At 38.3% G+C, this 20,864-nt stretch overlaps 1 pseudogene; it reads right to left on the bottom strand.

Annotated features, from left to right (window-relative positions):
- On the bottom strand, nucleotides 1–6,986 carry LOC144294249 (nucleoside diphosphate kinase, mitochondrial-like; annotated as a pseudogene).
- Between the last annotated feature and the right edge of the window lie 13,878 nt (nucleotides 6,987–20,864).

The raw sequence follows: 20,864 nt of genomic DNA, 5'->3' as shown, positions 1-20,864 counted from the left end.
TCAAGTGGAGTAGATGTTGCAATGGTGGCCTCCTTTTGCCCAGTCCACCAGCTCATTGCTCTGGAATCACAGCTGGATTTCCCAGTGGGTTCCCTCCAGGAGGCACTGGTGTGAATGACATTCCTACAGCTTCATGGACCAGTCTAGGCTGTTTCTGTGAGCTTCGTTTTCCCACCAGTCTTCCTGTGCAACACCCTCAGGTTGTGCACTGATGTGAATGTTGAAGTCTCCTGTGAAGATGTCCAGGACAGCCTCAGCCAAGTTGGTGCAAACTTCACTGAGGTCTTCCCAGACCATGGTCACCAAGAGGCCAGTAGCTGATGAGGGCTGGGTAGAAGGTATTCCTCTGCAAGTCATGATAGAACTCAACAAGGATACTTTCTGGTGTCTGCAACATTTTCACCCCATTAACTTGTAGCACTTTCTCTCAAGGCACCGATTACATCCTTACCCCAGTGAGCCACTGCTGCAACCTATCTGCTTACCAGAGTCTGCTCCAGGTCCAAGAGGGCCCTCTTGAGCTGGGGTGCACAAGCAGTCTCTCCCAGGAGCAGTAGGTTACACAGCAGACCCTATAGCACTGTGCACTAAAAGGGAGGCCACTTATGTCACCTAACCTGGGGCATCTTGCTGACCTGGACTGACTCAGCTGCCTGAGGTCCTCTTCATCCCTTTACTTTTAATCTACTAATTTATACTTAAAATGAGTTTATTGTTGAGCTGAGTCTGTTTTTGTTGTTTTTAATCCACGCTGACAGTTTTCTGCCTTTTAATTGGTGAATTTAGACCATTCACATTTACAGTGATTATCCAGAAAGTTGGATGAATTAACTGCCCTGTTTTTTTTTTTTTTACCATTTTCTACTCCTCACTCTTTCTTTGTTACTTTGTTATCTTCATATTGTTTTCTATTTTCTCTGATTTTAATTCAGTTTTTTTTTTTTTTTTTTTTTTAATAATCCCTACACCCAACATGGCCTTGAACTCATCACTCCGAAATGAAAAGTCATCTGTTCCTCCAACTGAGCTAGCTGGGTGCCCCTAATTCAGCTTTTTATAATGATTTCATTTTCTCTCCTTCTTTAGCATGCCAATCACAAGTTTTTACATTTTTTTTATGGTTGCCCTAGAATCTGCAATATATATATTTACTAATCTAAGCCCACTTTTGAATAACACTAGACCACTGTACAAGTACTACAGATATTTCCTAACACAGCATTTCCAATCTTCTCTCTCATCCCTTAGAACATTGCTGTTATTCATTTCACTTATCTAGAAGCTATAATCATCCAATGCATTATTGCTACTATCATTTGAACAGTTACGTTTTAGATAGATTATGAATAAGAAAATATTTTCTTTTATTTTCATTTATTTCTATATTATTGCTCTTCCTTTCTTCATGTAGACTGAATTTTCTTACCTATCATTTTACATCTCTAAAGAATTTTTTCAAAACATTTTCTGCAAGGCAAATCTACTGGCAACAAATTCCCTCAATTTTTGTTTGTTTGAGAATGCCTTTATTTTTCCTTCATTTTTGAAGAATAATTTCACTGGATATAGAAATCTAGGCTGATAGGTTTTTTTCCCCCCAATACTTTAAATATTTCATTTACTCTCTTCCTGATTGCATGGTTTCTGAAGAGAAGACTGATAGAATTCTTACACTTTTTATTCTAGAGGTAAAGATTTTTTTCTGCTTTCAAAAGTTTTTTGCTTTTGTTTTTTGTGGTTTGAGTATAATATGCCTAGGTGTCATTTGTTTGTTTATTTGTTTTGCTACTATTTATCCTGCTTGGTGTCTTCTGATCCTTGATTAGAGGTTTGGTGTTTGTTTCTAATTTTGGAAAATCCTTAGTCATTCTTGCCTAGATATATTTTGTTCCTTTTTCTCTTTTCTTTCTCATATTCCTATTATAGATGTGTTATAGCCTTTGAATTGTGTCCCACAATACTCGGATATCTGTTCCTTTTTAAAAACACTATTTTCTCTTTGCTTTTCAGTTTGGGAAGTTTCTATTGACACAGCTTTATTTCTTTATTTTAAAAGATTTTATTTATTTATTCATGAGAGATACAGAGAGAGGCAGAGACCTAGGCAGAGGGAGAAGCAAGCTCCCTATGGGTAGCCCGATGTGGGACTTGATCCCAGGATCCCTCAACCACTGAGCCACCCAGGTGCCCCTTTATTGATGCTTCTTTAAATCTTATGTCACTGATCACTGATTCTTTTGTCAACTATTTTCAGTGTACTGATGAGCCATCAAAGGCATTCTTCATTTCTGTTACCTTTTTAAATTTCTAGCATTTAGTTTTGATTCTTTCTTAGAGTTTCCATTTCTCTGCTTATATTACCCATCTATTCTCTTATATTGTTAAATCTCACATTAGTGTCCTTAGTATATTAATTATAGTTATTTTATATTCTCAGTCTGATAATTTCAAAATCTGTCATTTCTGAGTCTTGTTCTGATGCTTCTTTTGTGTCTTGAGATTGTGTTTTTGTTTGGTGTGGTTTTACCTTTATCCTGCAACTCTTTATTGATAGCTGGTCATGATGTATTGGTTAAAAACTGAGGCAAATTGACCTTTAGTGTCAGGTATTACATTTATCTGGCTAGGAGTCAGGTTGTGTTTACAGTTTGCTGTTCTGCAGGTGTCAGAGGTTAAAATTTCCTCTAGTGTCCTTGTTTTTTTAAATATATTTTTATTTATTTTTATTTATTTTATTTATTTATGATAGTCACAGAGAGAGAGAGAGAGGCAGAGACATACGCAGAGGGAGAAGCAGGCCCCATGCACCGGGAGCCCGATGTGGGATTCGATCCTGGGTCTCCAGGATAGTGCCCTGGGCCTAAGGCAGGCGCTAAACTGCTGCGCCACCCAGGGATCCCTAGTGTCCTTGTTTTTATGTTTTATTGCCTTTGGGTTTCTCTAAAGACTCCTTTTTGTTTATTTTACTTATTTATTTTTAAAAGACTTTATTTGAGAGAGCAAGAGAGAAAGCATGAGCAGGAGGAGAGGCAGGGGGAGAAGCAGACACCCCGCTGATGGGGAGTCCTACTCAGAGCTTGATCTCCGGACTCCGGGATCATGACCTGAGCCAAAGGCAGACAGTTAACCAACTGAGCCACCCAGATGCCCCTAAAGTCTCCTTTTTAAACGGAATCCGAATATTGCAGTTCTTTCTTCTGTACTTTCCTGGAGTGTGATCTTTACAATTACTTGTCAGCTTTTTCTTCCCCTTAGGTGAGACAGGAAGGCTTGATGGCACTGGAATTGTGCATTTCCTCCTGCCACCTGAGTAGCTAGAGGGACTTGGTTCTGAGCACTTCCTTTGCCCCATATCAGTTAGGATCTGGTGAAACTGTTTCTCTTGAAAGGAGGTTTTTGTTAAAGAGAACAGAATGATCTGACCATATTTCAGAATAGTTACTTTCCCCCTTCCTCTGTTAGAGCACTAGAGGATTTGTCTCTGATCTTCACTGTAAGAAGCTGGTGGAGCTGATGAGTGTAAAACTCACAAACGTGTGGAAAGACCCTTAATGCTGGGCTTCCAGGAGTTTTATCCCTTAAGCAAGCCCATGCTCAGTCTCCGACAACTGGTAAATGGCCATTTTTACGTTCTTACCAGTTCCTGGCTCCAGTGGCTTCTGTTCCCAATAAGCTGTGATTCTCTCTATCCATCTGTCTGTCTCTTCAGTTTTGGGGGGCAGCAGTTTGCCTTGTGGTCTCAATACTCTGTTGTATCCAAGAACAGTTGTTGATTTTCAGTTTTTCACATTTTTTTTTTGTTGTTGTGAGGACCAGAATGATGGGTTCAAAACTCTTTACGTTAGACTCAGATTTTATTGATGAATTCTACTAAGCTTGAGAGAATAGATTTTGATGATATAAAAATTATTGATAATCATAAAAATTCAATGATTTCTAAGTAATATACAAACTTATTATAACTCTTATACAAATACCAAAGTTATATAAAAACTGAACATTGTAAGTTCGCCTTTCTTAGGAACATAGAGGAAAATGCCCTAAATAAAATAGTTAAAAGTGATCACACAGATATGTTATTTATTTACTTACTTACTTGATTTTTAGAGAGAGAAAGAAAGCCAGGACAAGTTGGGGTTGAAGGTGGAGAGGGACAGAGAGAGAGGGAGAGACAGAATCTTAAGCAGGCTCCATGCCTGGTGTGGAGCCCAGCATGGGGCCTGATCTTACAACACTGAGGTCATAACCTAAGCCAAAATCAAGAGTCAGACACTTAACCAGTTGAGCCACCCAGATGCCCCCAGAGAGACTTTTTTTGTGACTACTCTTCTTTTAAAAAATATTTTCCTTTAGAAACATCTTAGCTTTCCTAATAGCTTAGTTACCACAAATGAGAAGCTTTTCATTTTCAGTTCCCTGAAGCATTGATTAAGCACAGTGCTAGGCACAAAACAGATATTCTATAAACTTGTTTTCAATGAATGAATGAATGAACATTGAACACAGTGCTCTATAAGGGGAATTGTGAGAGGCGCATAATGAAAAGTGTAAGGTCACTGCCTTTCCAGAGCTCACAATCTTGTGAGGAGTCAGCTACAAACATAACAGACTAACCCAAATCAGATTGTGATAATTGCTGCTATAGAGAAACAATCACACTTCTATAAGTGTATGTGGGAAAGAGAGATTAATTCTAAAAAGCAGTGTTTATTTAGATCATGGCTTAAGAAATAGAGGGAAATGAAGCTTTCTGACTAAACTTAATTTCACAATTACCCAGAATCATAGAATTAGATTTGCACAGTGGTCTATCAGAGGCTTAGTTATTGCCAATTAGATCATAGAATCATTTTAGAATGCATTCTAGATTCAAAAGAAATGATTTTGGAACCTGAGTTTTCCAAGACTTTATCACTCTAAAGGTAATATCATGTCATTTTTATGGCAAATATTTTAATATCCATGGTATGTTGTCTCAGTGAACATACCTTAAAAACTCCAGCCCCTAAATGTTCCTGGATATCTTCAGGCAAATTTCATGTGAACAATTGAATAGTCTTTCCTGAATCTTCTGCCCTACTCTGCTCTCTTCTTATGGTCCACAGGTCTAGAAGCTGCTTGGGAGAGTGCCTCACCTGTCACTGCACCTGACCCTCAGCAGTGCTGCCTCCCTCTTCATTTCTGCAGCAAAATTGTTTTATCCATATAAGAGGGAAAAGGTCTCAGTCTCCCACAATGTGTGGTCCTTTGCTTTGAGATTAGTGTGGCTTGTGTTTTCATGTCCCACAATCACATACACATACACGTGCACGTGCACGTGCGCACACACACACACACATACACACACCCCTTTCTTTCTTTTTTTTGCTGTCACCTAAACCTACATAGTTTGGCAAAGGGACCATCTGCAAAAACACGTTCTGTTTTCTTTTTCCCCATTCCCCATGAACTTTCCTCATTGCCCTCTCTTATAGGAAAAATACTCTCTCCTCTCCCAAATCAGGCAAAAAACTTCTCCAGATCCTGGAAGCTCAACTCATCAGTTCTTGAAATATCTCTGATCACTCCTAACTCCCAGTGTAGGATATGAATCACCCTTCACAGACTCAGGAAGACAAGAAAAATCACATCTCTTCATTTTTTATATGTCAACTTATTTTGATTTTCAGGTTCTTCCTGCTTGGTAATTCTCTGGGGCTTCATGCCATGTTTGGGACATGGGGCTCTATTTCAAGTCCTCCCAGAATCCTACTGTCCAGACATATCTTTCTTCTCTGGAGATTTACTGCTCCTTCAGGCTGCTGCCAAGGAAATACTCACAGCCCTCCCTGCTTGCATGAAGCTCAGATCTTTCTTTCCTTTCTCTCTAGTCCAACCTCAGTCCAGAGGAATCTCCTTCTAGTTGTGAGGGGGTGGTTTGTCTCTCTCCTGCTCCTATATTTTTTTTCCAAGCTACTCTGCTTCTTCCTGCTTGCTACTTTACTTCTTTTCTTCTATCTCTCAAAAATGCATGTGGTTTCCTAAAGGCTTGGGTTTGGGAGACAAAGAGCCAAGACCCTGGTTTCAGTCCTATGGCATTTCTCCCTAGGCAGTGCTGGACAGAGAAGCCTGTAATTTGCTTTAAAAAATTATTTATTCACTTGAGAGAGAGAGAGAGAGAAAGGGAGAGTGAGAGCAGGGGGGAGGGTAGAGGGAGAGAGAGAGAATCCCAAGCTGACTCCCCACTGAATGAGGAGCTTGACTCAGGGCTCAATACCATCATCCTGAGATCATGATCTGGGCTGAAACCAAGAGCCAGACCCTTAACTGACTGAGCCACCCAGGCACCATGAGAAGTCTGTACTTTGAAGGAGAGAAAAGAAAAGAGGCACAATATGGGATTCACCTAATCCCAAAATTTACCTCAAATACTATCTATTCACATCAGTTTTGACTTTAGCTTAGATTCTCCAATATGTTTTTAGAATTATAAAGACATTTAGAGATGGCCTATTCTTATCCTTGATAAAGAGAAAGAGGCTCAGGAAAAAATGGATTTAAAGGCTCAATTCTGGTTATCTATTAACTGTGTAACAAAGCATCCCCAAACTTAGTGGCTTAAAACAATGACAATACTTATGATGATCGTTATTATCTCTGGTGGTCCTGGAGTTGGCTGAACTCAGCTGGCAATTCTCAGTTGGAGCCTGTGCAATATTGAGTCAGACAGTGGTGACTAGGATGCCTGAAGCTTCGTTCACTCAACTGTCTGAAGGTTGATGTTGCCTGGTGGCACAGTCAAGTGGCGGCTGAACAGATGGGGCTCCTTCAGCTTCTTCCTTTATTCTCATGTAGTCTTTTGACATGGTCTCTCCAGCATAATATCTTACCTTGTGGCTCAGAGTTCCAAACATACATGTTGAGAGAAGGGATGAGAGTAAGCTGGGTCCCCTTTCATGATCTAGCCTCTCACAGGAAGTCTTAGTGACATGACTAAGGCCAGCCATTGTTCATTGGTGGATAATTAGACTCCAACTTTTGATAGAAGTGTCAGATAATTTGCAGACATGTTTTAAAACCACAACAAGTATATCTTCTTCCTCTATGTTGGTCAACTCCATTTCCTTTATGTCTCATGTCTAGCCTCCCCTCTGCAGCATATAATTTATTCCTTTAATGTGAGCAATGGTTAATTTTATGTGTCAACATGACTAGGTGGTGAGACGGCCAGATACTTGGTTGAACGTTATTTTTGGGTGTATTTGTGAGGACGTCTCCAAATGAGATTAACCTTTGAATCAGACTGAGTAAAGAAGATAACCTTCCCAATGTGGCAAGTATCATTTGACCTTTTTAGGGACTGAATAGAACAAAAAGGCAGAACGGGGGAGAATTTGCTTTCTTTGCTTGAATGCTTGAGCTGAAACATTGGTCTTTTCCTATCTCTGGACTAGGACTTACATCATCAGTTCTGGTTCTTAGGCCTTCAGTCTCAGACTGGAATGACACCAATAATTTTTATGGGTCTTCAGCTTGCAGATGGCAGATTGTGGGACTTCTCAGCCTCTATAACTGCATGAGCCAATTCCTCATATTCATTCTCTCTTTCTTTCTGTATGTGTGTACACACACACACACACACACACACACACACACACGGTTTCTCTGGAGAACCCTGACTAATATAATATATCTTTCAGATTGGAAATTTTCTCTTCACTCCTAGAGTCAAATTCCTTATTGGCTTCCTTGCCACTTAACATGTAAAGTTCAGCCAACTCCTCTCTCACTTTCTTGCCTTTTCCACTTTTCTGCCATTTTTTTTTTTTTTGAGCTCTAGTCAGGCTTAAACATTAGAGTTAAAATTATTTTCCAGACTCCTAGATGATTTCATTCATTTATTTTCAGACTAATTTTAAAGATACATTATCACATTTCACATTACTCTAGAAACTGATTTTTGTATTTTGAATAAGGCACAGTAATTATGGAATACGGAGGGTCTGACCTACAGGAAGCAGTCCTGCTGATGAGATTCTCAGCTCCATCTTACTTGCACGAGAAAGCGTTGTTGATTCACAATTAGATGTTGCATGCCAAAGGAAATCTTGTGAAGGAGATAGCTAGGACTCAACTATAGATATTTTAGAAAGTAAAAAGTGGAGAGTTTAGGACAGGGCTGGCAAACACCCAGAGAATATATCACAATGCTCATTTTCCTTACCCCTGTTAGACATGGCTAATCAGTCATAGCACTGCAGCTGGAAGTGGCCTCAGCACAGAGCCCGAGGAGCTACTACAAATAAAACTATCTGGATTGACACAAAAGATAAAGATCTTTTGCCCTCTTGGGTCCACACTCTAGAGAAAAAAACTGAAGTCAAGCTAATGTTAAGAAGACTGTGGATGTGGATTTTGTTTCCAAAGCTTATTGACGGCAGAAGGCATATTTATAGCAATGTGAACATGGTGGTTTTCTGACTGGCATGAGAGTCCTGCCAGAGAGTCCATCCACACAGATATAGTCAATAATCACTTGTGTTGATTGTGATGTGTGGTACCTTCAAATTACTGTGTCCTCAGCCTCTAAGAGATTAATCACCTTGGCTATACATGGGGACATAGCTTTCAATGGTTTTCATAAGCCTACATCGTAAGTGGTACAAGAATCTTCTAACAGGAAATAAATTGATATAATTGTGGTAAATATGATTCTGTCCTCAAGACACTTCCTTTTCAGATGCCCTTCACTTCTTGGATTTCTTTTGCTTCCCCCATATCCTTACCTCTGTGTAGAGTTTAGCACATGGAAGAGGTACAAGAATTTGTGATGATGCTGTCACACAATCATTTTTTAATTTTATACCTTTCTACATGCTGCAGAAAATCAAAAGAGAAATGAAGAAATTTCTCCAAAGCATATTGCATATATCATTCTGGATGCATATATAGTGTCCTGATGCTGCAGACAACTGCTTAGTCATTCATTTTATTTAAAAAAAGGGGGGGGGGGGAACCTGAGCCTCTTAAGAGCTAAAACTGAACCACATTTTGATTTTTAATGTTTAAAAAAATAGAAAAGAACATTTTGGCAAGCCTGTGATTATTTCTAATTGCCTTAGAGAACTCATGTTCTGGGGATGGGTTTGATAAGAAACAAAGCATAGAGAATTGATTTTGTATGCTATTAATTCGATGCCCATGCCACACTCAATAAATGACCATTCTGTTTCATACCACCTCCTCCCAGAGGGCAGAATGGAAGAGAAGAAATACCTGGGCAACCTTTGGGTCAGTCTCTGTGGAAGGCTTCAGAAACATATGCTATCTGGGCATGCCCATTTATCAAACAATTTACACAATTCTTTTTTCTAGCCTATATTACCAACATGACACAATTACTAGATTTATTAATGCCTTGTTGCTGGGACTAGAGATTTCCCAATGTGATGGACTAATGCATATTGCATTAGCGCTAACATCTGGGTCTCTACTCCCACCAACACCAAGAGATTAACTGAAAAACAACAATACAACTTTTCCCTTTGTCTCAATGCAAGTCTCCTCCCTTCCTCCCTCCCTTTCCACATCTTGCTCTTTCGCTTCCTCTCTTAAGCACTCAACAAGCTTTCTTGAGCAAAGAAAGTAAGAAAGTGTTTGATTTACAACCTCATTTTGTCTCTGCTTGTATTTCACCTTCTATCTTCACATTTCGTATTGAAACCAAGATGAGTAGGGGGAGACGAATAGGCTATCTATTTTCCTCTCAATCTTTCAAGTCTTTGGAGAAGCACCAATCACCATTCAGGTTGTCAAGAATTCTATCAAGATCTAGGAGCAGGGCTCAAAAGAGCACAACAGCATATGGTTCTTACATTAGGCCTGGGGCCTGGGGTCCACTTCATCTTTTGTGGGGCTAAGAGAACAGGCAGAGAATATGATGGTCATATGCCTACTGGGATCATTGTCCTCTCCTCACACCTGCTCATATAAATGCCTTCTGCCATCACAATTTGTTGCCTGAGATCCCACTGTTGGCTATCCTGCTGTCTCTTGTTATCTCCTACTTCCTTTTGTTCTTGTTGTTCAACCTTTGTGCCCTAGGATCTTGCCCCTAAAGCAAATGTCTAAGGCAGGTGTTCCAATATCTTGGGTACAGCTCTCAATCTCAGTTATTTGTAAGATTGCCTATGGAAGCAGACCAAGCTTTTAAAAAGCAAGCAAGCAAGCACTGTGGTAAAGACGGCAATTGACAAATAGCTTCAGTGTTGGAAAGGCAATGTCATAGTCATCATGAACTGGTTACTCATGTCCTGACTAAAGGGGGCAGCCATGGTTCCCTATATGCCCTAATTTTCCAGGTTTTTTAATTTTTCAAAATAAGCTGGAATCAGATTTCCATGTAAACTCTATTTATGAATATTTACAACTAATTCACATTTTAAAGAAAGCATAATGCAAGTACCACCCCCCAACCCCCACCCCCACCCCTACTGCCCACCCAACCCATCTGTAGGTGTGATTAGACCTATGGGATTACAGTCCTCTGGTTTTAGACTGTTTTCCAATCGGTATGCCGATTGGAAAACAATGCCAGGAAATCTTGTCCAGAAGTTTAGACTTCTTCTTTTTTAAAAAAAGTTCCATTTATTTATTCATGAGAGACATATATAGAGACACAGAGACATAGGCAGAGGGAGAAGCAGACTACCTGCAGGAGCCTGATGCAGGACTTGATCCCAGGACCCAGCATCACACCCTGAGCCAAAGGCAGACACTCAACCACTGAGCCACCCTGGTGCCTCCAGATGTTTAGACTTTGTAAATAGCTTTTCCTCATTCATGGATTGCCCCTTAATATACTTTTGCCTAAATGCTCTTTATCTTCTCACACTGTATCCTCATCCACCCCATGTCAATTCACCAGATGTTCAAATGAGTATCTCTGGTAAGTGAGATACCATACAAGACACTATAAGAACTACAAAAATGTTAATGAGAATGAACTAGACTGCTGAAAAATTGTCCCAAATTAGTGGTGGCTTAAAGAAATGGGTATTTATTTTCCAGATAAATTAAATTCCAATGTGATATGTTTTCTTCATAAGTCAGGGACCCAGATCCTTCTGTATCATGGCTCTGTTACCCATCACATGTTGCACTTGACTGCATAGCCTTAAGGTGATTCATTATCTACTCTAGTCAAATACCACCAGACTATGTTATAGTAACAAACTTGCTCTAAATCTGAGTTGCCTCATATGGGTCCGGTGGCTTTTCTCATTGCTATATATCTGGCACTAGTGGCCTGCAAGTCCATTGTGGAAAAAAAGAAATGGAAAATACACATTGGGTCTTAATTGACTCTTTCTGAAGGTGACACAACTCCTGCTTCAATCACATGGTAAGAGATAGTCCCATGATCCCAACTTACTGATGTAAGAGGATGGTAAATGTAAAGGATCACATATACAATTGGTGATTTATAATACTTTTTGCTATGCAATCAAATTCATATGCCACCTAGTAGGAATATGAATTGGTAAAGGGGAGGGAATGCCAAAAAAATTCATGCGTAACTAACAACTCTTATTCTGCTGTATACATTTTTTATCACATGGTTATTCCTAGCTATGAAAGTGGCTGGTTGAGAAATACAGTTTTAATTCTGGGTGGCCATGTGCTTAGCTAAAACTTAAGGTTCTATTATGATAGGAAAAGGAGAAAACAGATATTTGGAGGCAATTAGAATATTTTGCTATAATGAAGTTGATATGGTCTTTGCCCCGAAGGAGCTTACTGTTTAGTAGAAAAGATAGATGTGTACATAAAGGATTATATTGAGGTTAATTGTGTCTTGCTTTAAAAGAATAAAAGTGTTGTGGGAAGCATAAACAAAGTTAGGGGAGAGATAATCCATTAATAATTATGTAAGGAATCAAACAAGTATAATGAGTTAGAGAAAACTGTATTCTTTGGAATGCCTTAGGGTCCTGGGAAAGTTTACTAGTCCAATCAGGGAAGTCCTCAAAGATGAGGAGACAGAACTACATTTCCTATAGGCCTGCTCACAGTGGTTAAGGGTCACATATTTGTGGGAAAACCTACATCTTGTTTTCTCCCACATAGTCCAGGTTTACACTTATCATTCCAGTGTATTATTAGTAACATCCTCTTTTAATTTCAAAATGTTCTAATCTGGGCAATAATAAATTATTTGATCACTCTAGTCTAGTGATTGGAGGTTGGGATATAAGAAGGTAGGAGAGAATATGAAGAGGGAAGCTGGGAAATGGTAGAAGCATGTGTGGTGTTGGTGTGAATTTTTTTCCCAGAATCGTGCAAATGTTCATTAAAGTTACTAACTTCATGAAATCATGAGCATGACAGTTTCTTAAGTGAATGGTATAAAGTCAGTATACGAGATGGAATGGAATCATTTCTATGAGGAAGTGATTTTAGAATCAGCAGAAATCTTGGGGTACTAGATTCCATAGCTGTAAAATTGAAGGCTGAAATCAAGTTGAAAGGGTGTCCAAAGGATAAGGACATTCATCAGTGTTATGTCCTACACTTAAAAAAACAGATTTTATTTATTCATGAGAGATAGAGAGATAAGGAGGCTGGGAGATAGAGAGAGAAGGAGGCAGAGACATAGGCAGAGGGAGAATTAGATTCCATGTGGGCGGCCTGATGCGAGACTCAATCCCAAAACCCCAGGATCACACCCTGAGCAAAAGGCAGACACTCAACCACTAAGCCACTCAGGCATCCCTATCCTACACTTTGTAGGAGGTACTATTTGAGCAGAGTCCTGAAGAACACTTTATTGATCTGGAATTCCACTTGGAGTCTGCATTTCCATGTACTTATTCCATGTACATCCTCTCTCATGCACTCTAAAAAATCAGTAACTCCCATACAACTTTTCTCTTTATACTCATGATCATTTTAAAGGCATGCCCTAAAGCCTTCCCCACTTCTTCCTTCCCCAGATAGAATTATACAACCAACCCCATACCAGTCCTTACTACTAAAAACTTTACCACTCCTCCTTCATATTATAGCTGATTTAGACAAATGGCATGAAAATGAGAAAGCACTGGTTTAAGGCAGGCTTGCCCACTTGCCACTCAGTGAAAACATGGAAACAAACAATGAAATGAACTGACACACACAGGAAACCTAAGTTGAGTTTTAATTTGTAATCATCCACAATTTTGGAGAGAGTCACTTCACTTCTTTGAATTTGAATTTACTTGTCCATAAAATGATGTTTGGAGACCAGATCAGTTCTTGACAAAATGCTTATTCCATGAGATGCTGTTCTTCAAGCAGAAAAGTATTTCCTTTGGAGTGTATGGTAAACCCACATCACACATTGGAATTCCTAGAGGGAGTTCCTCCCCTAAGAATTACTTCTTAATTATGTCAGATGTACCATATCTCAAACAGAAATGTCTCTATTTACATTTCACATTGATAGAACAAAACTGGCTCCATAATTTGGATGCCTGCATGGATCAAATATACTTTCCCTTCATTCACTTTCATCCATCTATATCTGTACTGGTTCATTTTCAGCTCTTACTTCTTCTGGTTATGTCTAGGATAAATTTTGTCCAAATATAATTACCCAGGTGGCCCTGGGGCAGCTTCATCCAACTTTATTAGGCTTCTCCCTTCCCAAGGTCACCTCTACTCTAGGTCTTCTTTAACTTAGCATTTACAGTGTGCTTCTGAATTTTCAACTTTATTTCCTGAATTATACCTTCTCATATTAAAATAGGATTTGCCTATTTTTAATTTTGTCTCAGTATTTTCTGAAGGGATTGAACATATTCCCTTATTGTTTAAACGGTATTTTTTACCGTTTATTTTTGGGAATGACGAAGCTGTGCCCAGCCTTTGCACAACCCGCATCCAACCTGCAAATAATTGGGCTGTGGAAAAGGGAGTATCCCACTCAAATAAGGAAGCTGCTGAAGGAAGTCCAGCTAGTCAAGCCACAGATTGTCATTGGTGATGATTGGTATTCTTTTGATGAAGATGACCGGTACTGGTGGAAAAGCTGAAGACTCCTCCCACCCCACCCACTCTGATGGAAGAACATTAAAAATAGTCTTCTGGGGTAAGCTGTGCCCAGAAACTCCCTCTTAGAGATAGAATATTAGTTCTGGTTCTCAGAAAGCCCTCAGTGACATAGGCTGTGACTTTTAAATCCTAGGATCTCGGTATTTGTGAAATGTCTGTCCTATATTGGAGCATATACAGAAAATTGAATAAACATGGAGAGCATTCAAGGAATAAAAAAACAACAAAAAATAATAATGGTATTATTTTTAAGCTTATTGTTTAAACGGTATTTTTTTTTCTTGTTGTATTTCCTTCTAGTTCTTTTTTCTTTCAATATTTTTTTCTCTTTAGCTTAAATGGGGCTCCTGTTTGTTTCTATTACCCAACTGTGGTTGACATTTGTATATCTTGTTGCTTTATTTTACCTGCTTTCTTTTGGGGGGGTGGGCAGGAGGGCATATAGACTTTGAACTTCATAGATTATCATACTAATTTTTCCCATGTGAGCAGTGTCTCAAAGTCATTTTTGGAAAAGAGCAAGTGACAAATTCTTGAAAACTTATCTGGTCTATATTTATAATACATTTATTATAATTAAATGCTTTGCTTTTGTTTATCAACTTTACTAATAGCTAAAATATTAACTAAGAGTATATCAAACTTTTAAAAAAGATTTTTATTCATTTAGAGAGAGAGAGAGAGCACTCAGAGGGACAGAGGGGTAGGGAGATGGACAAGCAGACTCCTTGCTGAGCGTCAAGTCCAATGTTGGGTTCAGATCCCTTGACTCAGAGACCATGACCCCAAGACCATGAACCTAAGACCATAACTCCAGTGGAAACCAAGAGCTGGGTGCTCAACCAACTGAGTCACCCAGGCACCCCTGTCAAACAGTTTTTAATCACCTTGTACATCTAGGGGTTTTCCACCATCTTAAATATATAGACAAAGATTTTCTAGGAAGACATTATGTGTAACCTTTTGGTTTGTGAAAATATGCCACACGCCTATGTAGATCTCCCCCTCAAACTGGTCTAAGAGAAAACTTTGAAGAAGGGAAAATGTTTTAGAAAAAGCATGGGCATGTGTTACTGAAAAGAAGTTATTTAACCTTTGATCTTCATCTCCTTAACTGTATAATGGGCATAATAATGTCTGTTATATTAAGTGAGTTATTTGACATGAATTGCTAATCCTCAACCCCGTTTGACCTACAAAAATGACAATTTCATATTAGTAATCTGGCACCTAATAAAATGAGCCAGCATCAGTCATTAATAAAAGCGGATTCTCTTAGCCTCTCCATTATCATATAATTTCTCCAGTGCCGCAGTAATGCCCTGCTCTTCTTCCTCTCTCCTTAGACTCACATGTTTCTAGTTTCTTCTATCAAAACTCAGGAATCAAAGACTTGAAAAAAAAAACCCCAAAGGCACAATTTATCTACCACATCATAAACATTTTTTTCTGATAAAATTATTGCATTTTCTGTAGAAAATTAGGAAAATACAAAAAATTTTATTTATCCATTTGATGGAAAGAGAGCACAGGGGGAGCAGGGGAGGGAGAGAGAGAAGCAGGCTTCCTGCCAAGCAGGGAGCTTGATTTAGGGCTCAATCTCAGGACCTCAAGATCATGACCTGAGCCAAAGCAAGATGCCTAACTGACTGAGCCACACAGGCACCCCTAAAAATACAAAAAGATTCTTAAAAATACTACTAATAAACTATTGTCCACCAGCCTTCCAAATTCATTTATAACATTTCCAGATATATGGAAAAAATATAAATAAAGCATGTAAATATATGGGGGGAAGAGAGTTTTCATTTTAGTTTTTCAAAATACATTTATTTGATGGGTATTATTTTGTATCATTTCTAAATTTAATGTGCCATCAAATATTCTTTTATGTAATTTAACATATTGTTAATGGCTGCATGATATTCCATCTTAAGGGGATACTAACATTTATTTAAACAATCCCCTGGATATTTATGGGTGTTTTTTGGTCTTAAAGGATGTACCATGATGAAAATGCTAATACATAAATGCCTGTTCCGATCTAAAACTCTTTCTTAAGGACTAACTACTAGAGGTAGAAGTTACAATTACTCAAATTTTAATAGTGTCAATAAATTGCCCTGCAGAAAGTTTGTACCAGTTTATACATTCAAGGGCAATTCATTTAATTATCTACTTCCTTAGACCAGAATTTCTCAAATTTTTTGTTCTCAGATGTTTTTATTCTCTCAAAAATTACTGAGATCCCTAAAGACTTATGTGAGTATTATGTATGTATTACATAAGAAATTAAACCTGAGAATATTGTAAATGTTTATGTATTCATTGATTTTAAAAGTAATAAACTTGCTATAAATTAATAAAAGTTAAATTTTCATGAAAAATAATTGTATTTTCCAAACTAAAGGATCTCTTTAATATCTGGCTTAATAGAAGGCTGTTGGATTCTCATATTTGCTTTTACGATCAATCCACATTTGGTTGAAATATGTATGAAAAAAGGTTCTGACTCACACAGAAATGTAAGTGAAATAGGGAAAAGTATTTGAACAGCCTTTTCATATAACGGTAGGTATTTTTCTTTGACACTACCTGAAGACCAACAAGTGATAGTTTCTTAAAGGTTAGTTGCAATATGGAATCAGAAGTCAATGCTTTGAACTCTGTTGAATTAAAATCCAGTGGTCTGTCTTGCACCTAAATGGCTCTTTTTACTCATCCATAATTACATAAAATCATGTGTTGGTCACGGGTTGAAAAATATTGTTTTTCAGGGTTATGCATACCTTTCAATCTTTGACACATTTCACAATAAAATACCAAAACGCCACGTTTATTAGCATCATCATCAGTCTCATCTGAAAATTCTTTAAGTATTGGGGAGCTGTCAAAGTACTGTTGTTTGAAAGCTTTAATTTTATTATTGGTCATAAATATTGTCAGTTGTTTTCCTTGAAGCCACAAGCTCCCTTCATTTATATTCCAGAAAATATCTGCCAGATATACAACTTTGAAAACCCATACTTCATCCCTCATTCTTTCAGATAAAAATGGTGGTCCTTGAACACACACAAGTGCTTTTCCTTGAGACAATTGTCATACTTTTGTATGCGGCAGAAGGGCTTTAAATGTTCTTCCCATTTCATCACACAGAATATTAAAAAGACTTGTACTCAAGGGTTGAGATTTAATGAAATTAATATTTTTACTACTTCACCAAGGACTTTCTTAAATGAAACTGACTTTTTCCCCCCTGTACATGAATATTGGTGAAGAATATGATTATTATCAGCATAGTTTATTTTCATGGTCTTAAATTGTGCTTTGGCACCATTGCTTTGGCATAATCAATGCAAGTATCAGCACAGTGAAAAGGCAAATAGCATCTTAGTATTACTGTGAAAATAATTTTGCCCTCGTGGCCCCCCTGAAAAGGAAAGAGTGGTTCTTACTATTGTATTATTATTATGGTTATTATACCTATTCTTCCTATCCCCTCTTCAATGAATGAGGGCAGGGATGAATTATTTTTGGATCCTACCTTCTCCACCCCCCCACCAGCAATATTTACTGATTAATTCCACTTACTAATACTCAAAAACAAAACCAAACTTCACTGATGGTGCAAAGGCAAGACAAAGACACAGGTTCTGAAGCAGAAGAGAAGGTAAACACACAATTACTTTTAAAAAAATTATTATTTATGTGTTTAAAGTACAAATTAGTTTGGTAGAGAACATCTTATGTCTGTTTTATTTCCATATCCCTCAGACTGACAATGGGATGCCTATCAATTAATTCATTTAGAAAGCCATACACCACAAGAAATAAATTATTTGTCCTCTGGAGCTTGTCACAAGGGGATTTTTAAAAAACCATTAAACAGAAAGACAACTGCTCATCTTTGAAAGATGAAAGGCCACTTCTTCCTCCTCAGCTGATAGTTTCTTAGTAATGATACCTACTATGGATGGTGTTTCACATTATAAAGCATGTCCATATACGAATTACTTAGCCTCTTTGAACCTTGTTTTCTTATATGTGAAATTGGATTAATAAGGATGCTTTGGGAGTATTTAAGACAATGAATATGATGTGTTCAGCACTGTGTCTGGCACCTAGGAAGTTTTCAGAATGATCATGGTGATGATAATAATGGTAGTAGTAGAATCAGTAGTAAGAGTAACATCTGTGGGAGCTGTTATTTTAGGCATCAGTAATGCGGCCTGGCAAAATGACTGGGCTCCTTCATGGTCACCTAGAAAGGCAAAAATGGAGCTGTTCTTTAGACCCTGGCTATTTTCACTCCATGCCCCAAAATCTTCCTTCTTGAGCCCCCACTGTACCTCTGGGAATCTCAGAAAGTGTCATTAGCTCTCCTAGTTGGCTTGATCTACCTCCTGATGGTTGGCTTCTCAGGCAGCCTACATGGATGGCATCTCCAAGCTGGACTCCTCCCTGCCCTGACAATGGCTCAGTGCATCGAGAGCCCTAAGAAGAATGGAACATTTACATGGAAGCACAGGTAGGAAAGGGTTTACAGCACACACTTTGGAGTGAGCAAAACCTGAGTCAGAAACCAGTTTTTTGTTTCCTATACCCTTCACATCGGGCACATGGAACAATGCTACTACTCACTTCATGGAACTGTGGTGAAGGTTATTATATGAGGTAGCATGAAGAGCTGAGCACAGGCACACAGTACCAGGCACTGTGAGTCATAAGAAAATGCCTATTTGAGGATGAGTCTTACAGAAACATTTGCTCTTCCGGGTCCTGATTTTTAGTCCCCTAGACTAAACATCTTCACTGTTTTCCTCCCTGCTCAGTCCCAGACACATCATAGAATTATAAGAATATTAAAAGCTCAGGACTCTCCCTACACAGAATTTTCCATAACCCTCTTTCTTCTTTGAGCTCCTAAAGCTATTTCATAGAAAAGTGACCTTATTTTTAAATAGAGGGGGCAATTGAAAATTAGTGAACGGACCTACCCCCTAATGATTTTTTTCTCAGACATAATTATAATAATTAGCATTATAAAGTGCTAATTATCTTTGGACACAGAGGACCTGCACACCAGAGACAGAGGTCCGCATTAAGTAAAGTGCATTTCACTTTCTTTAGTTACGAGATTTCTCTATTTTTCTCTTTGTAAGGATGCAAAAGATATTTAGTCCACCAAGCCTCATTTGACGACTTTTTTTTTCAGTTAAGGAAAGTTTTTTGCTGGCCATCCACTGCCCAACTCCATATTGAACTTAGGGAGATACAAAGAATTGTTCCCAAATCATCACTTTTTGTTAGATGATCGTTCTGTAGTTCTAGGCCAATACCTAGAACCCAGGAAGAGTCTCAAACTGTAAAGATCATGAGTTTCTTGTTTAGATGGCAGATCATTCTTATTAATGAATGGATAGATAAAATACTACCCCGAGACTCAGAAACTCTGGGGGCAATTGCTGAAGGTATTAGCTATGTAGAAGCTCAGTATGTGGTACATAGGATTTCAAGCTGCATAGTATTTAAGGAATCACGTGTTCTAACTGCTTAATTTTATAGAGGAGAAACTGAGGCAGAGACGTACTGGCTAAGAGAACTGGAATTGAAACTGGAGCTATGGATGTTTCCAGCAGAATTTTGGTCACCCTGCATTGGGCTTTAAGTCAGAGGGCTTCTTATTAAGTAAAGTCAGGGCCATGTTTTAAAGTTAAAAAAAAAATAGGGCAAGTAATGAGGCATTGGGCATTGGGGTAAGATTATGAAGAGTAGAATTCTGCACTCCTCTTTATCATTTGTTGTCAGCAATGAATAATTGTTAATATTACCTAGTCCTCACCTCATTAACACAGACATTGGATAGGGAGGCAGAGTTTAGAAAAGAATATTAGTAATGCAGAGCTATAAAGAGCCATAGACATTTTCTGAGAGCCCCAGAAAACCATATAATTAGTTCATCCCTCCAAGTCCAATGTAGGCACCTGTCTCCCATTTCAGCCTAGATATTCAGTCACCCCCAAGTCGGTCAGCCTCATCGTCCAACAGCTCTATTCAATGGGATGAATAGAGGTTTGTCCCAGATGAGAGAACACAGGTTCTCATCTGTGTCAGATCAAAATCTACCCCCTTAAATGTCCATTCGCGGGACTTGTTTTGTACATTGAAGCACAAATAAATCAGTAGGTCTCACTTTAAAAAATACTTTAGAGGGACACCGGGATGGCTCAGTGGTTGAGCGTCTGCCTTAGGTTCAGGGCGTGATCCTGGGGTCCTGGAATCTAGTCCCACATCGGGCTTCCTGCATGGAGCCTGCTTCTCCATCTGCCTGTGTCTCTGCCTCTCTCTCTCTGTCAGGAATAAATAAATAAAATCTTAAAAAAATAGTTTCAATTATTTAAAAATATGAACATAATCCCCTTAAGTTTTCTCTAAGCTGATGTTTTTCTTTTTCTTTTTTTTTAAAAGATTTTATTTATTTATTTATTTATTTAATTATTTATTCATGAGAGACACGCTGGTCTGCTCACATGTTAAGGTCTGCAGCTCTGTCAGTCCTCTCTATTATGCCTCTTGAGGCATGTTTCCTAATCTGATGCCATTCCATTTATTCTTTTTGGAATGCTTTCGAAATTTGCCTGTTGTCTTTTTTTTATACTTTTTATATTTGTTCAAGCTTTCCTTAGTGGGCATATATGACTTTTCTACTTGAGGGAAAGAAGTGCATTTTTCTTTCAAGTTAAATAAAAGTGTGATTATCAATATAAAGCAAGATGACTAAAAATAATCTC

The sequence above is a fragment of the Canis aureus genome, chromosome 22, assembly GCF_053574225.1.
Source record: "Canis aureus isolate CA01 chromosome 22, VMU_Caureus_v.1.0, whole genome shotgun sequence".
NCBI lineage: Eukaryota > Metazoa > Chordata > Mammalia > Carnivora > Canidae > Canis > Canis aureus.
This window is presented reverse-complemented; position numbering and strand designations above follow the sequence as displayed.